The 17,118-nt window shown below is 46.6% G+C and overlaps 1 protein-coding gene across 4 annotated transcripts in view; it reads left to right on the top strand.

Moving 5' to 3' along the window:
- The window catches only part of ZNF609 (zinc finger protein 609), a 74,402-nt gene that overhangs the window by 21,061 nt on the left and 36,223 nt on the right, over positions 1-17,118 (top strand). The window lies entirely within an intron of this gene.

Raw genomic sequence — 17,118 nt, 5'->3', positions numbered from 1 at the left:
ACCCTCTGCGGGATTCTGCATGGAGAATCCGCGGCAGGCCTGATTTTTCCCGTGGACATGAGGCCTAAGGCCCTTTTACACGGGACGATCTGCGCCTGACAGATGTTCGTGTTAAAATAAATACGCGCCTACCCTGGGTGCTCCCCGTCCAGCGCTATGGCTCCCATACAGAACTCTGCAGAAGCCACAAGCCGCTATGTACACAATGTACGGCATATGACCGCCACCGCTTCTTCTGGGCTCTGTGTACTAGGTATTGGGGCTGTAGCGCTGGATGGGAAGCACCAAAGATAGGTGAGTGTTCAATCAGTATTTATTGTAACTAAATAAACTGTGTAAGTGTTTATAGTTTTTTTTAATGTTTAGAAAAATCCCTTTAAATGCATGCATTTTGGGCTAAAAATAGTTTTTTCAGTACAGTTTAATTGAAAATTTTGCATTATTGGATATGTAGAAGCTGCAGAAGGCACTGTATATAGACTCAATGTAAGTGTCAATAGATCCTTCAGTAAAGCTGGACTGATGGCTTAAGGCCCTTATAGATGGGACGATTAGCGTTCAAACGAGCGACAGTGAACGATAATCATTCACTTTTTGTTCGTCTTTTTATGCAGACATAATGTAAAATACGAAAATGCGCTAATCATTATGTCTAAATCCAACGCCATCATTTACTATTTGTTTACTTTTCGTTTGTCGCTCACTTTCAGCCTGCATAAAAATCATTGCTGGTTCGCTCCCTTCTCACTGCGTGTAAACGCTCCCCGCTTCATATAGGATGTGAAGCGCTGAGCGAGAAGTGAGTGATACTTCACCCATGATCTGCCTGTCTTACCACTCTGTTCAAGTGCTAACTAGCAGAGACGTCACCTGCTTGTGCAGTCGTTTAGCCGACAGTCGTCCTCTGTAAATGGGGCATTAGTAAGGGGGTACTCAAGTAAGTCTTGATCTTATTGGCTCTAAATCTGACTGTTGGGACCTGCACAGATCGCTCGAATGAACCAGCTGATGCGCTCGTCCGAAGGCTGTCACTGCTTGCAGGCAGAAGACAACCCCATAGACTTTTTATTGAGCCCGTCTTCAGCTAGTTCGCAGTGACAGCACTCGTACGAACACTTTGGATGGCTTGTTCTAGCGATCGGTGCAGGTATTGGCAGCCTGATCACCAGCTATCAAAACTTCATATCGTATGTCAAAAGTTTTAAAAAAGCAGTTATGGCCTTTTACATGGGATGATCATCATTCACAAGTATTCAGATTCCAGCGCAACAATAGTCGTCCCGTGTAAACGCATGTAGCGGCTGAATGAGAATTATTCAGTCATTCAGTTTCTGCATGCAGAAACTGAACCTCTTGCCGTTCAGTGTAAACAGCAGTCATTCACTTTTGAATGACCCCTGTTTACTCTCCCTGCTGGCAGCGCTGTGAGAGAGGCCAACGATACTCGCTCTTGTGTAACGGCACAGCAGTGAGCACCGCTGTCGGGCATCATTTGCCTGGCAGCTCGTTTCGTGTAAAAGGACAATTTTTATACTTTAATGACGGCGACTGATTTGAGGCCAGTCCCTCTTCTACTGAAGTGGGAAAAGAAATCACACTGTGCATGTTCTGCACAGTGCCATACTCAGCCCATACACGGTCTCTGCCTGCAGTGCGTATGGGCTGTAATGTGTAAAACGCTGCAGGGGACCCATTGCATTTTATGCATATGGCCGTAGACAACGAGCCCTTAGGGCTCCTGTCCACAGACGATCGTGCATTGCGTTACTCGCAGCAATAATCCGGCCGCGAGTAACGCAGTGCACGCTTTCCATAGCGTTGTACTAGCCCTGTACCTTACAGTTTGGAATTGAAATGATCAGGTAGGTTGGCTTTGTACCAGGCAGAGAATTCTGGGGTAATACAATTAAAAACTCTACTGCTAATTTCCAAAGCGAAATCCCTAAAAAGCCCAACTTGTATCTTTTTGATGAACGCCAAAAAAGGTTTTCCACCGGGCCATTAGTCATTTCTGCTGGCACTTTATCCCAAATTGATCTAGTTTCCTCTAAATTAAACAAAATCATGGATTTGTACTATGGTCCTACTGTGAACCTACCGTGAAAGTACTGATTAGACCCTTTCCCCCCCCATTTAATATCTCTGATGGGACCAGGCAAACCTTGCCTCTCTCTCCCCTATTATATGCTCTGGTTATGGAGCATCCAGTGACTGCTATACGCAATAATCCTGATATTAAGGATCAAGTAGTCGAAAACAAGGAGTATAAAGCCTCTCCCTATGCAGACGCCCTCTTATCACCAATCCCAGAGTTTCCCTTCGCTCTATCTTGAGTTCACAAAGTACAGTGTTTTAGTAACTTCAAGCTAAGCCTCACCAAAACTAAAATTTAAAATATTTTTCTTCCAAACTTAAAGGTTGCTTCCCTTACGGCCTCCTGTCCACGGGCGATATGTCACTGCGTTATCCATGCCGATAATCCATCTGTGTGTAACGCAGTAAACTATTTCCATAGACCTAACTATGGAAAGCGCAGCCCGACGTCCAGGAGTACAGAATTATAGCGATTCTCTGCTTGCGCAATTTAAATCATTGTATACTGCGATTTGCCGCGATTCTCCCCGGTGAGCCTATTCATCAGATAGGCTCTTGGCAGCGACCTGTCAGTTTTCCCCCTGCTCCTCCGCGGTGGAACATTGCTAGCGATATTCCGTCACAGCTGTGGACAGGGGGCCTAAAGGGGTTGATATGCTTAGAAAAGCATGGCTGTCTTTCTAAGCTTGGACATCCCTTTTAAATAATCCTTCCTTTCCCTAGGTGCTCTCACTGCTTGGTGCTCAGATACCATCTTGCCTATCTCAGCTCTACAAACTTAAATGGGTTGTCCAATTACTGTGTACCTCCTTTTTAATAGGACCCCCAGTGTGAAAACTATAAACAGAGAGATACTTGCCCCTCTAAAGTTGCCAGGACCCAGCGCTGCAGCCCACTGTGATCGTGTAACAGATAGGGTCACAGGAAATCAGGCGATCATTGCAGCGTCACTTCCTGTTCCCCTGGCATCAGCACTTACATCCTGAGAGCCTCGATGCCAGGGGCTCAAGAATGTGGTCTGCCTCATTAGCTGCAGCGCTCACGTGTTTTCAAACAGCTCTTCTGTACCCTTTCTAAATTTGTTTGGGTTCCATAGAACAACACCTGGGACTTAAGCTTATGTCTAGGACCCAAGGACACCTTTACATGGGACGAGGGTTCGGTGCATAACCACCTGACAGCTGTACCACAGGCTACTGCCCGGCTTTACACAGGAGCGATAGTCATTCAAGTAGATGCTGAAGCTCCCGGGATCATTCTGACCACCCTCCATTCACAGTAAACAGGAGTTGCTCGAACGTTGAGTGGCTCCTGTTTACACGGCCTGGTTGTCACTTTGATTTTAGTTTTTCTAAAAGCGTAAGACTCTGGGCGGGAAGTTGCTCAGCTGTCAGTGCCGTATTGGTGGCCGCATGTATGTAGGACGATTATCACCAAAATTCACAGTTTCTGGCGGCAATTTGAGCAAGAATCACCCCATGTAAAGGTACCCTTAGCTGATTAAAAGTGCAGGAGAGGAGAGATAAGGGCTGAAAACAAAGCAGTCAGCCCAGCCTCACTGACAGATCTACTGTTAGGGCTCCTTCCCACAGACGGATTTCCGCCGCGTTGTCCGCAGCTATTAGGTTCTACTGAACCTAATAGTATAATACTTACGGTGCGGAATTCCGCACTGTAAAATCACCCGTCCTCACCCGCGGCATGCTCTATTTGCTGCGGCTGCATGCGCGGACGGCTGCCATTGCGATCAATGGAAGCCATCCGTCACGCTATCTTCCGCTGTAGCACAGCGGAAGATAGCGTGAAACCGCTTCCCCGCCTACCGCCAGCCGCGCCATATGACGCGGCCGGTGCGTCACGCGCTCTATTGCGCATGCGCGTCGAAGCGTCATGCGGGATGTAGGACGCCGGATCCGGAGGTAAGTATTGGAGTCTCTGGGGGGCGCCGTGACGGGCTCCGCCGCGGAATTCTGCAGCGGAGCCCGTCACGGCCGTGTAAAGCCAGCCTTAGACTGCAGTGTTTTTATTTTATATACATTGATGTGTAGAAGCTGCAGAAGAAAAGTAGTGCAGAATAGGGTTTTTAATTAAACCCTATTGAAAAACATTTTTTCAGCCCCAAATACATGCATTTCAGTTAAAATTCCCCCCCTCTCCTCAAACGTGTCCATAGACTTTGGGCAGGGCCATGAATACACATTCACACAAGTGGTAAACTGTGCCAGAAGGTGATGGCTTCTAAGGTGCCAGTGACTGCCTTCACACTTGGCAGCAGCTGACAGACCTCTGGATGGAGTCCAACGTCATGGTCTTTTCCTGCTGCTTCTCTCACACAGAACAAGAAGGGGGAATATGGTACAAAAGGAGTCCGAGTGAAAGGGGGATTTCCACTGCCAGAGAACCTAGAACTTGTCAGCAGCTGCAAGGAGCAGGAGGGACAGATGTTAGATGAGAGGTGGCAGCTCCTGGCAGATGTCAGCCACTGTCATGTAGTCCGACTAATAAAGGTGTAAGACAGCTCGCTTCTCTGCTAAAGATCCCTCAGGGAGCAAAGAAGGGTTTCTAAACAGAACTGACTCGGCCATCAGCTCACTTTAGCAGATTGTTACAGTCTTATGCTTTTTTACACAGGAGCTTTTACGCATTATGTCATGCACTTATTGCTTTTTTCCCTCCGATTTTGCCGTGTATTATATATTCTATAAAAATATGTGGCTAAAGGGGTTGTCTAGTTATGAACTATTGATGGTTTACCTTATGATGAAGGGTTAAAGGATCTGGGAATGTTTAGCTTGCAGAAGAGAAGGCTGAGAGGAGGCTTAATAGCGGTCTACAAATATCTGAAGGGTTGTCACAGTGCAGAGGGATCAGCCCTATTCTCATTTGTACAAGGAAAGACTAGAAGCAATGGGATGAAACTGAAAGGGAGGAGACACAGATTAGATATTTGAAATAACTTTCTGACAGTGAGGGTGATCACTGAGTGGAACAGGTTGCCACGGGAGGTGGTGAGTTCTCCTTCAATGGAAGTGTTCAAACAAAGGCTGGACAAATATCTGTTTGGGATGATTGTGAGTCCTGCACTGAGCAGGGGGTTGGACCAGATGACCCTGAAGGTCCCTTCCAAGTCTATCATTCAGCTCAGAGCACAAGTGCATCAGACCAGCAAACGGCTGTTTAGCAGGAGTCTTGGCTGACATTGACTGCAGATTGCATCCCCCCCAAAAAGTCAGATTTTGACGTGGTTTTTAGGTGGACTATTCAAAGTGTGTACCACCAGAGAATTGCATTCCGCAGCGAATTCGGCCATGTGACAAGACGCTAAAAGTTATCATCTATTCTGCTGATGGCTTTGCAGGTCAATGGAGGGCATCTGATTTCCTCACCTTTAACACGGCAGCAATGTAGAAAAGCATATCAGGGAAATGCTGCTTCTGCAATTCTCTGTTGGTACAGACTTTGACCATTACTCACTGAAGGCTTTAGTTGTTATGTTGCAGAGTGACTGGACAATATCTGAATTTAATCCCAACCTTTTACTGTTGGTGGGAATCCACTTAAAAGGGAATCTGGCATCTGAATTTCGGAGCCTAAGCTAACACCATAGCGCTGTCAATCACAGAAACGTTTTCCAGAAACGCGTTGTTTTTTTTTCTCCTTGGCGTTCGCCACATGCCTTTTCATCCATGTTTTTAAATAAAAATGGAGATTTTAATTAGATCTTCTGTGGGATTTCACAGTGACTTGGGGCAGGGTTAGATGACCATACGGGGGAGGGAGGGGTGATTGAGATGACGCTGTGACTTGGGCCTGCAGCAGTCCACCTCCGTGACTCAGGGCAGGTTAATTTGTGTACGCGGCGTCACAATATAAATGTTTTGCGCCGACGAGCGGTCTTCTGTTTCATAAGACATATGTCTGGTTGTACGTTACATGTTAGCGATGGCGTTTGGTAGCAGCTTATGCTCCAGAATTCTGCTGACGGGTCCCTTTAAACACGTTATATTCCCAGTGTTTGTAAAGATGATTAATAATAATGCTCTACTCAGACTTTTGTGGCTATTGGTAACATTGCTGTCAAGCAACTGTCTGGAAAAAGCTTTCCTAGGGAGCACATAATGAAGGAGAGGGTTTGTTTAAACACCGGTGTCCTGTAGGCAGAAAGGTGGATGTGTGCCAGCGACTTATTTGAGGTAGTAACAGTTTAAGAAAACCGGATGAAGCTACTTGGAGACGCTGTGTCGTGCGGTGCGGAGGATCCAAACAGATGTTACTGCAAGTGCAGAACTCAGGAGACCTGCAGGTAAAACGTGTATGCTGGGATAGATATATATAGTCCTAGACACCATAGTTATACCGCTGGTGGGGGGAATGCCTTAGAGGAATACATTGTGTCAGTTCCAGCTAGTGTTTTCAGGGAATTCTTCATATACTGGCACTTCATATCATTATGGCATCTAGCTGCCTTTTTATTTAGCTTTTTGTTAGCATATTTAATAATATATTGCGTAATAAACAGCGGGGGACGTTTATTTTTTGCCTATAACAACTAAGGCTTTTAACAGATGTGAAGTTAATGTTTAGTATATCTTTCTTTTCATTTTTTTGTTTTTATTAGAACTGGTCATTCTATCAGCATGCTTGAAAATGTTATGTAGTCAAGGTAGCAAGTGACTGTATAATACCTAATTGATGTAAGTCAGTTGGTAATACACAGGGTTAGCATATGTTTTACTGCTGCGGTCCAACACGGAAACCAAACAGACCCCATTATAGTCTTCTGATCGGCTTGGGGATTTTGTTTATATGCTCCCATAACAGAGCAGTAAAGCGGAGTCCATAGTGCAAGTGTGAATGAACCCCACGAGGCATCTCTCTTCAGGATATCCTCACGCTCGGCAGACATTTGTGACTGGACTGCTCTGTATATGTTAAACCTGAGCAGAACTATCCCCATCCACAAGTGCAAAAGTCTCTGCAACAAATCTGCCACGTGTGACCATATCCTTCACAGGAGAATGGTTTCTAAGCTATAACGAAACATTTAGGGTACGTTCCCACGGGACGGAAATGCTGTGGAATTTCTGCAGCGCAACATTTTACACATTTTCTGCAGCATTTTTGCATCCAAAACAAAGTCAAATCCACACTACTGGTATAAATTCTGACTCTACATTAGCTGCATATTTGCAGCTGATTTCAGAAGATAAGGCTGGGTTCACACGGGGCGGATTTGCCGCGGAAATTCCGTGCGGAATTTCGCAGCGGCTAATCCGCATGCGGCCGCTATTCCCGGGATTAGCCAGCCATGTGGACGAGATTTCTCAGAAATCTTGTCCACACGGGACAGCAAATCCGCTGTGGCTAAGCCGGCAGAAGCCGCCGCTGCGGCGTGGATTTGCCGACCGCAGCATGGTAATTTTTTTCCCCCTCTGCGGCCGCTCTCTCCTCTATGGGAGCGCCGGCCGCAGCGGAAGAGCAAACGGCTGGGCTGCTTCAAAACCACTGCGGGTTTTGAAGCAGCGGTTCTCCCAGCAGAAATCTCATGGTTTTTCGCTGCGGCCAAACCGTGGGATTTCTGTCGGGAATCCGCCCAGTGAGAACCCAGCCTAACAGTGCTGCTCCTCATCCCCGAAGTCTCGTCGCTATCAGCACATCCTTTAACCTAACGGTCTGTAGTGAGCGCCGCTGGTAAGGTCATGCGGAAGTGCCATCATCTGACCAGCAATGCGACGCTCACTAACTACAGGCCTCCAGCTGCTGGGATGTGCTGCCAGCCCAAACACTTCAGAGGTGAGGAGTAGCGCTGATATCTTCTGAAATCGACTGCAGCAAGGTAGCTGATTTCGAGTCAAAATCCGCACTGATAGTGCAGATTTTTTTCTCCATTTTGGATGCGAAAATGTAGCCAAACTCTCTGCTGTGAAAATTCCACAGTGCGTTCCAGCAATTTTTTTTTCCAACTCACATCATCACCCATTGCACATCATCACCCAGCACCCATTAAAACTGCTGTCGACCACGATTGAAAACACGGCTTTTTTTTTTTTTTTTAATTAACGCCTGTGTGAGAGTTGCCTTAGGCTGCCTTTTCATGGACGTTGCGGTATCGCGCGGTGGATCTCCGCCGCGGGAGCAGGGCCGGCAGACGGATCTCTGTGGCCAGCCTATCTGACAGATAGGCTGACCGCGGAGAATCGCGGCAATTTGCAGCATGCTGCAAATTGCTGGCTGCAAGCAGAGAATCACTTTGATTCTCTACTCGTGGGTGGGGGGGGGGGGGGTGAGGGGGTGCTTTCCATAGCAATGCTATGGAACGCTATGGAAAGCATGCATTGTGTTCCCCTCGGCCGGATTATCGCTGCGGGGAGCGCAATGCTAAAACACCCGTGGACAGGCAGCCTAAAGATTGTGTCAATAGAAAAAGGGCCATTGTACAAGCAAAGTTTTTGTTTTAGCCAGCTGAAGACAGATTGCCATTTTCTGGAAAGAAGTCGGCCATGTTGGGAACTTTCGGCACTTCTATGTGATTTGTACGGCAACCTTTAGGTAAATCGGACTACGCTTTATTAGTAGTCAATGCTGAAATCCAAGTCATTCCAAAAGGTTCATTTACTTTCTTTTCCCCTTGCAACTATCCATTGGCGTTAGTTACCATATGTAGGACATCCTGGAAGTTTCCTTTAGTTTCTACTAGACCCTTTTCGGGATTTATGATGACATTTGAGGTCCAGAAGTGTAGAATGAAAGTTATGTTCATGTGTCATCATGTAGGAATGTAGGGTGGGTTTAAACAAATGGTACAAAAGATCACCCGGAGTTCACAGTGCTTCTGTATGTATGTGCCTGCCCCGGCTTCCCATAGGGCATACCTAGACTTCGCTTTCTGGGCATTGGAGCCCATTGGCTCTACACTTAATGACCAGCTAATTCTTATTGTTTTTGCCTCTGATTTGCGACAGCCATAGCTTTTATTTTCTCATTACCGTGACTGAATGAGGCCTCGTTTTATACAGGAGAAATTGTATATATGTTTTTTGGCAGTGTTTGAGAAATGTAGAAATTACGGTGTCATTTTTGGAATAGTTATTTCAATTTGAATATATTAAAGAAAATGCTTTTGCTGTTCACCTTGCATTAATTCCTTAATTCCTCATGTTCCTCATGGGTGTTTTTTTTTAGTTTTCACATAATGTATGGAAAATAAACAATATTTTATACTAGGTAATCCTTAGAAGACGCTGCTGCAGGACTCAAGACAGTATGTAGTTGTTAAGGGGTTAAAAGGCTGTTGGGTAACACTTAGAACATTACTTCTCCACGAAACGTATATATCTTCCTGATCGATTGTAATTGTGAAATAGATTTCTCCTTTCATCTCCTTTGGAAAAAAAAATCTATAATCTGTTCTCTGCAGAACTCATATAATCTCTGACTTTCCTGGATCCTCTCTGATTAATCTTCTTCCTGTCACTGTGGTGCCGGCGGCTCCTGCACGTCTGCTGTTCTGTGTTTGTGACATATAGGTCATATGCTATATTCATCTTAGACCGGTTTAACATGAGCAGAATACAGGTGCATTTATGTGCCCAGGTTATGGCTGCACATCCTGGCCAGCCGCGGGGCTAATACTCCGAACTGACCGCTTCCGATAAGGGATTATACTAAAGTAAAGATCGGCGGGATATCATGATTAGCTACAGTAGAACTGCAATATGTGCAGCAGCCCCTCTGAACGGGGTAGTGGTGGTCTCCATGTACAATTAACCAGCCTGAGAGAAGATGGGGATTACCCGCTGAATTAGACCTTTTACTGTTCTGTCAGCCACTTCATTTGGTATTTTGTAATTAGCGTCATTGCTGTGTTGTATGTCTTAACGAGTTCAGCCAACATGTCACTCAGGAATATGGGGTTCCCAAGTGACACGTGATTACATCACAAGACCCCAGTGACATCACCACCACTTTGTCTGCGGTTTTTAAGTTTTCTGTAATCGCCTTGAAATGGCCAGGTAAAGCTGCAGGTTCAGCAGTGAAACGCGTTGCACTGACTGATCCCATTCTTCTTTTCTCGGTTTGCATCCATATTACGCTTTAAAAAAGAAAACCCTTCCGGTCTTCTGGACAGAGACTTTTCTCACTGAATTAGTGAGGCTCTGACCACAGACCTCAATGTAGGGGGACTAGTAACATCTTCATGATCTCTGGTCTCTGATGTATTCTTACATTCTCCACAAGTAGGAAATTGCATGTTAAGTTAAATCCCACATTGTAGACAGGTAACTTTAAGGCCTTTCTTACTTTGGAGGTACATGTCGGAAGGCGCCGGAAATATACCCCTAGCGTAATATCCCACTGTATAGTAGACTACACTACTAGTTGGAAAACAAGGTATCCCTGATTGAAACCAGTCAGTGGGGGCCAAAAGGACATTCTTGTGGCCTTTGTTAATGGTCTCCTATGGACACGTTTTAGGGTGCTTTCACATGGGCGTTTTTATTGTGCGAGATGCACAAAACCCCCTTAAAAAAACAACCCCATGTTTACAATGGGTGTATTTAGATGGGCGATTCTTCTTTTCTATTTTTTGGGCAAGCTTTGAGGAAGCCTTACCTATTTAGTGTGCTGGTGATACACGTGGCGTGTTTATCCCTCGCCTCCCCTGCCCGCTTACTATGGACATCACCCTGTGTAGATAGCTGTATTCTGTGACTGTTGATTCGGGAGGGTTGATGTAAATGCCCTTTTACACAGGCCAACAGTTGAGTAAGCGACTGCACGTCACCGCTAAGGTAGTCAGCGCTTGTGCAGAGTGTTTAGATCGAAAGACATCACAGGCTTCTCGCTCAATGCTTCACCTTCTATGTGACGCGCTGAGCAGGGAGAGTTTACACGCAATGAGAAGTCCGCGATCCAGACATGGGTTTTTTGCTGACTGAAAATTACCGATAAACAACCGTGAATGAATACTGGGCAATTTTTTTTCACATTTACGTGTAAATGGACCTTAAGCTTTGCCCATTGTAGTTTTTTGATATGTAGCATAATATTCCTTTATATTTTCAGATTTTGATCTACTGTGGATGCCGCTAAATCCTTTGTTCAGCATTTGAGGACACATTACACTTTACTGTTTACTGTTTTTATGAGTTGTTTTTGAGGCAGGATGGTTATCTCTTGTGATGGCCATCCAGTATTCAGTGTTAAGCCTGGTTTAGAGACAACGATTATCACCCAAAAAATCTTTTGAGCGATAATTGTTGTGTTCTTTACAGCGCAAGGTGATCGCTCAAACGTTCAGCGATCACCTTGCGCTCCAGGCGGAGGATGCAGAAGACAAGCGGGGTGGCCTCCCTTGTCTACTGCATCCAGCTGTTCTCTGCTTGGAGCTCCCAGCTGTATAACAGCCGGGCGCTCCGAGCGCAGGATGCAGAATACAAGCGGGGTGTATCCGCTTGTCTTCTGCATCCAGCTGTTTCCCACTCGGAGCGCCAGGCTGTTATACAGCTGGGCGCTCCGAGCGGAGGATGCAGAAGACAAGCTGGGTGTCCGCTAAAAAAGAACGGCTGATTTTGATGCAGTTTTTTCAGGTGGAATTTTGTCGTGTGAACATACACTAAGGCCTCCTGCACATGAGCGAATATTTGCTGCGTAATCCGTGGTCGGCGTCCGCACCGCGAATCCGCAGCAAATACCGCCCGTTACTTCATATGGAGATCCGCTGCTTCCTACACGAGCGGAAATCAATCGTGATTTCCACTCGTGGAGGAAAAATTGTAGCATGCTCCATTTTCAAGTCAATGGAAGCCGTCCGCCAGGATTCCACGTGAAAAAATAATTTAAAACTATACTGCGCATGTGCAACGGCGTGCCACAGGGTCCATCCGCAGTACAGAAAGACTGCAACAGAGCAGGTAAGCGCGGACATCGCTGCTTCCATAGCCGGACTGCGCTTGCGGATTCCGGCTTTGCCGTGTGCAGGAAGCCTAAATGTTTTGTTCACTGATGGGTCACTGTCTAGTATCTAATAATATTTGTTAGGCCTCATGTCCACCGGCGGGTCAGATTCCGTATGCAGGAGCCCACAGCAGAATTCGACTTTGCCCACAGCTGGCGACTCTGCATACCTTTCTGGGTCGTCTTTTTTTTCTGTACTGCGGATGTGTGCATTCCCGCAGAATCCATGGGCCTGTCCGCAATGTCAATTGTGGACGCCCATGGTTCCCCTATGGGCTGCTTGAACTGTGGCTCTTCCGTGCGGGTGCCCGCTATTCAAATCCGCCCATGGACATTGGGCCTTGATTCCAAAATCTGAACTGGATCAACACTCTGTGCTTGGTGGCACCCCATCTGTTCTTGAAAGGAGGCATAGTTGTATTTTACCAATCAGTCACTCATTTTCCTGAGGTGCTAATTTCAAAATTAACATTGCTAAGGGGCAGCATAGGGGCCCTACTACATACTCGCTCCATCAGACGGGCGTATGGTGACAGCATATTACGCATGTAATACGCTGTACCAATCTGCCATAGGCTCCCATATTGCTGTTTATACATATTTATACGATTAATTTTGATCCTATTTAGATGAGATTAAATGGTATTAATAGACTGCACATTAATTTGTCAGTATTTTGCCAGGCACCTATCTTTACTTATTTCTCTTAAAGGGATTGTTCAGCCCCATGACTTTTTTTCTTCTGCGAAGAGCTTGTGGTATATATTCTAGCTCTTCCCGGTTCTCTTATCTTTCTCTGGTCACCAGTGGGGACAGTGATTATCTGCAGCAGTAGTCCCAGTGGTGAGCAGACACAGAGGGGAAACCCTGGAAGCATCAACACGGGAACCACAGGGGATTGATAAGACAAGTGGTTAAGGATCCTCTTAAGGCCCTTTTACACGCAATGGGTATCGCTCAAAATTCGTCCAAACGGCCGAAAATGAGCGATAATAGTTGCATGTAAACTCGGGCATTGTGCCGTTTTTATTTGAACAATGGATTTTGCTTCACTTAAAACCCATTGTTCGCACCTCTGACAGTCTTAGCAAATACATTCCATTTGAATGTATTTCACGCCTGTTTCAATAGACTGCAGGGTGTTCTCGTCATGGCATGTTTACACTAACCACGAGGAGAACAATGCAATCTGCAGGCAACTGCTTGCACAGCTGGGAGTGTGTTTAAACACATGCTGGGCTCTGCAAACAACTCCTGGAGGTCCTTTTACTTATAAATGAGGATGTTAATGGGCATTAACACTTTATGCAAATAAAACGCTAAATCTTTCAGTTGTTTGAAAAGGGCTTTTACACCGAATGATTATCGTTCAGATTGTGGGAATCTAGACCATAACCGTAAAGTGTAAATGCCTGCAGGGTCTGAACAATGATTGATATTAGTTTTTTCTGGACAAACTTTCTGTGTTTAAGAGTTTTGGGTGCAGATTCCAAATTTGTGCTTAGATTTTGACTGTCAGGAAAAATTTACAGACAATAACATTAAGGTCGAGCGTGTGGTGACAGTGTATTACACGTGTGGGTTTTGCTTGCGTAACATACTGTACCAGTCTCCCATAGGCGGCCATGTTACTGCACACAAGAAAAATTGCAGCATGTTGTATCTTGGCACGTATTATGTGCGCATATACGCCAAGATAGTACATGGTGATGGGCAGCACGCTTCTGGTACACAATGTCATTGCGTACTGGCTGCATGCTTATGTGTATTTCTTGCAGCCAGGACGCTGGGAAATACGCGTCTGTGAGCCTGGCCTAACAGTAGAACAAAGAAGTGTGGATATAATTTCAATTGTATGTGTTTTTTTTTTTAGTGCTTGTGCGGGCATAAACCTAAAACGTAGATGGGCTTGTGTAAACAGACCGTTAGGCCGCCTGCAGACGGGCGGAAATTCTGCTGCGGGATTTCCCGCGGAATTTCCGCCCCTAGAAGCTGCCATAGGATTGCGTTAATAAACGCAATCCTAGACAGACAGCCGCGATTTGGCCGCAGCAAACAAATTGCGGCACGCTCTATTTCTGTGTGGGGCTCCCAGAGCCCCGCACAGAAACGTCACTCACCGTCCGCCAGCTCTGCTCTGCGCATGCGCCGACTGCCGGCACATGAAAGAGCCGGGGCCGCGGGAGCAGGTGAGTGACGCGCTGCTCTCTGCAGACGCTTGGGTCGGGTCCCGCTGCGAGAATTCTCGCAGCCGGATCCGACCCAGCTGTCTGCAGGCGGCCTGATTCATCCACTGGTGTAACTATAGGGGATGCGGTTGCACTCGGGCCCAGGAGCCTTAGGGGGCCCATAAGGCCTCTCTTCTCCACATAGGGAACCCAGTACTATAAATAAAGCATTATAGTTGGAGGCCCTGTTACAGATTTTGCATTGGGGACCAGGAGCTTCAAGTTACGCCTCTGTGTTCATCTATGAATGACTGCCTGTTTACTGTGGATGGCAGTGGGCAGTCAGAAGGCTCTCCGGCTGCCTCCACCTACACTCACTGAGCGATGCCTCCTCCTGTGTAAAAGCACATCGCTGGAACAACTGTCAGGCGTTTCTGCACCCTATAGTTGTCCCATGTAAGAATACCTTTATACAGGAGAACTATTGTCCAAATAATTGCTTGAAAGACCGAAAGCCGACAATAGTCATTCCTTGTTAACACAGCCACCAAAAGGCATTTATTTCCACTCACGTAAGGCCGCCTGCAGACGGCCGGGTCGGATCCTACTGCTAGAATTCTCGCAGTGGAATGCAGACCCATGCCCCTGCAGGGACCAGCGCGGCTCACCTGCTCCCGGTGTCTACATTCTCTGCTATGTGCCCGCTGCCAGCCGGCGCATGCACAGAGAGGAGCCGGCCCTTCACCACTGACATTTCTGTGCGGGTCTCGCACAGAAATAGAACATGCCGAGATTTGTTTTCTGCATGTGATTTCACACGGACAAATCGCAGCCGTCTGCATAGAATTGCGTTTTCTAATGCAATCCTATTGCAGCGGCCACAGGCAGAAGTTTTGCAGGAAATCCTGCTGCAAAATTTCCGCCCGTACGCAGGGGGCCTATGAAATAGTCGCTTGTTTATCAAAAGTTGTCTGGTGTAAAGTTACAGTTCGGACTTGAGCCACTTGCAGACAAATTGGTATGTAGTCCCTTCTGTGAACCATTAAGGAACAATATGGCCTCCGCTTAAACGCACAACTGTTGTTCATATGCTTCACGACTTTTCTAAACCGGATCACCAGAGGCTGCTGAGGGGCCTGTGTCGCGGTGCGCTGACAGCTTTGTGTATTCCGAGGTGAGGGGGAATGATGCAGCTATTAAGATTTAGCTGGGGATTTTTAAGCAGGTTTTAATGCAGGAAAACTGCGGAATTTGCCACAGTGGAAATTCCGCAGCATTTTCGTTCCATGTGAAGAACACTGTAAGATACTACATGCTGCCTGGCTGGCCAGCACTTCTCATGTGGACAGCGCTAGCAGATGTAGGGTTTTGGACTCATGATTAAAGATGAGCGAGTATACTCGCTAAAGACAATTGCTCGAGCGAGCATTGCCTTTAGCGAGTATCTCCCCGCTCGAGACTGCAGGTTCGGGTGCCGGCGCAGGGGAGCGGTGAGTAGTGGCAGTCAGCAGGAGGGAGCGGGGGGGGGGGGGGGGGGGGAGAGGGCAGTGTGTTTGGAGCCGGAAGCTGACGGCTCTCTATGCTTGGCATTGGCCTGGATTGGTATTACAGGCATGGTTCCCATTGAATTCAGTGGGACAAGTATGTGCAATACCAACCCGGCTGCTACAGTGTGTATGAAACGGTCTGCTTCTGCCACTGTAGTGGCCCACCGGACAGCTGATCGCTGGGAGTCCCAAGTGGTGAAGGCATGCTAAGCAGTGATGACCTATGCTGAGGATAAGTCATTAATGTTTTATAAGTAGATAAGCCTTTTATTAGGCTGGTGTTAAAATTACAATATACTATAATACTGTGATATTGCAGTATATTGTAGAAGTGATCAAAAACTCCCCTATGAGAACTAAAATAAAATTAAAGGGGTATTCCGGTTATAGAAAGTTGCTGTCAAATTAATACTAATTAAATGTTAATAAACTTTGCAACATGGTTCTGCTTTGCATTGTGTATCTGTAGCTGTAATAACCATCCCCACCTTATGGTGCTTCGGAAGTGTTTATTCACTGGTTGCCCCTGGATACGACCAGTAGGCAGTCCAGCGCAGCAGGTCCGGGTTGCTCATTAGGAACACCCAGGGACGTCTTTTTTCTTTTCAGCTTTTGAAACCTGATCCCTGACCAATAGCAGGGCCGCACATAGTGGGGACATACACTGGAAGCATGTACAGAGTGGGGAATTGTGTGAAATGTAGTTTCCTGCTGCATGTCAGCAGTGATGCGGCAGCCATCTTGGAAAGTAGTGCTGTGGGACAACATCGGAAATGGAGGACATGATACGAAGGTACGGGCTGCGTGATATATACCCATAAACAGAGATGCATAAACATGGGGCTCTGGAATTTTTGAAAATTTGCTTTATAACAGGAATACGCCTTTAAGGACGGATGTTTACTACTGCGGCAGGTGTCCGCACCGTAGATCTGCAGCAAGTAGCGCCCATAGCATGCTATGGAAAATCGATTCTTCCTGCACACTTGCGGAAACCAATTGCAGTTTCTGCAAGCAGAGGAAAAATTGCAGCATGCTCCATTTTTGTGCAGATTCCACACTGACTGCTTCCATTAAAGTCAATGGAAGACGGACGATCCGTGGCCCTTCTGCAATCGCGGAAAGGTTGCGCATTCCGCGTCATCGGAAAAAGCAGGAGTTTAAAAGGAAAACTGTAGTGCGTATTTCCGACAGCTCGCTGTGCGGAGCATCCACAGTACAGAAGAAACGTGAAAGTAACAGGTAGCCCGGACGCCGCTGCTCCCAGACGGCCTAAGATTAAAGGGGTTGTCCCGCGGCAGCAAGTGGGTCTATACACTTCTGTATGGCCATAATAATGCACTTTGTAATAT

Source organism: Eleutherodactylus coqui, chromosome 2 (genome assembly GCF_035609145.1).
Source record: "Eleutherodactylus coqui strain aEleCoq1 chromosome 2, aEleCoq1.hap1, whole genome shotgun sequence".
NCBI lineage: Eukaryota > Metazoa > Chordata > Amphibia > Anura > Eleutherodactylidae > Eleutherodactylus > Eleutherodactylus coqui.
The sequence above is the reverse complement of the archived record's forward strand: the minus strand, read 5'-3'. Positions and strand labels throughout refer to the sequence as shown.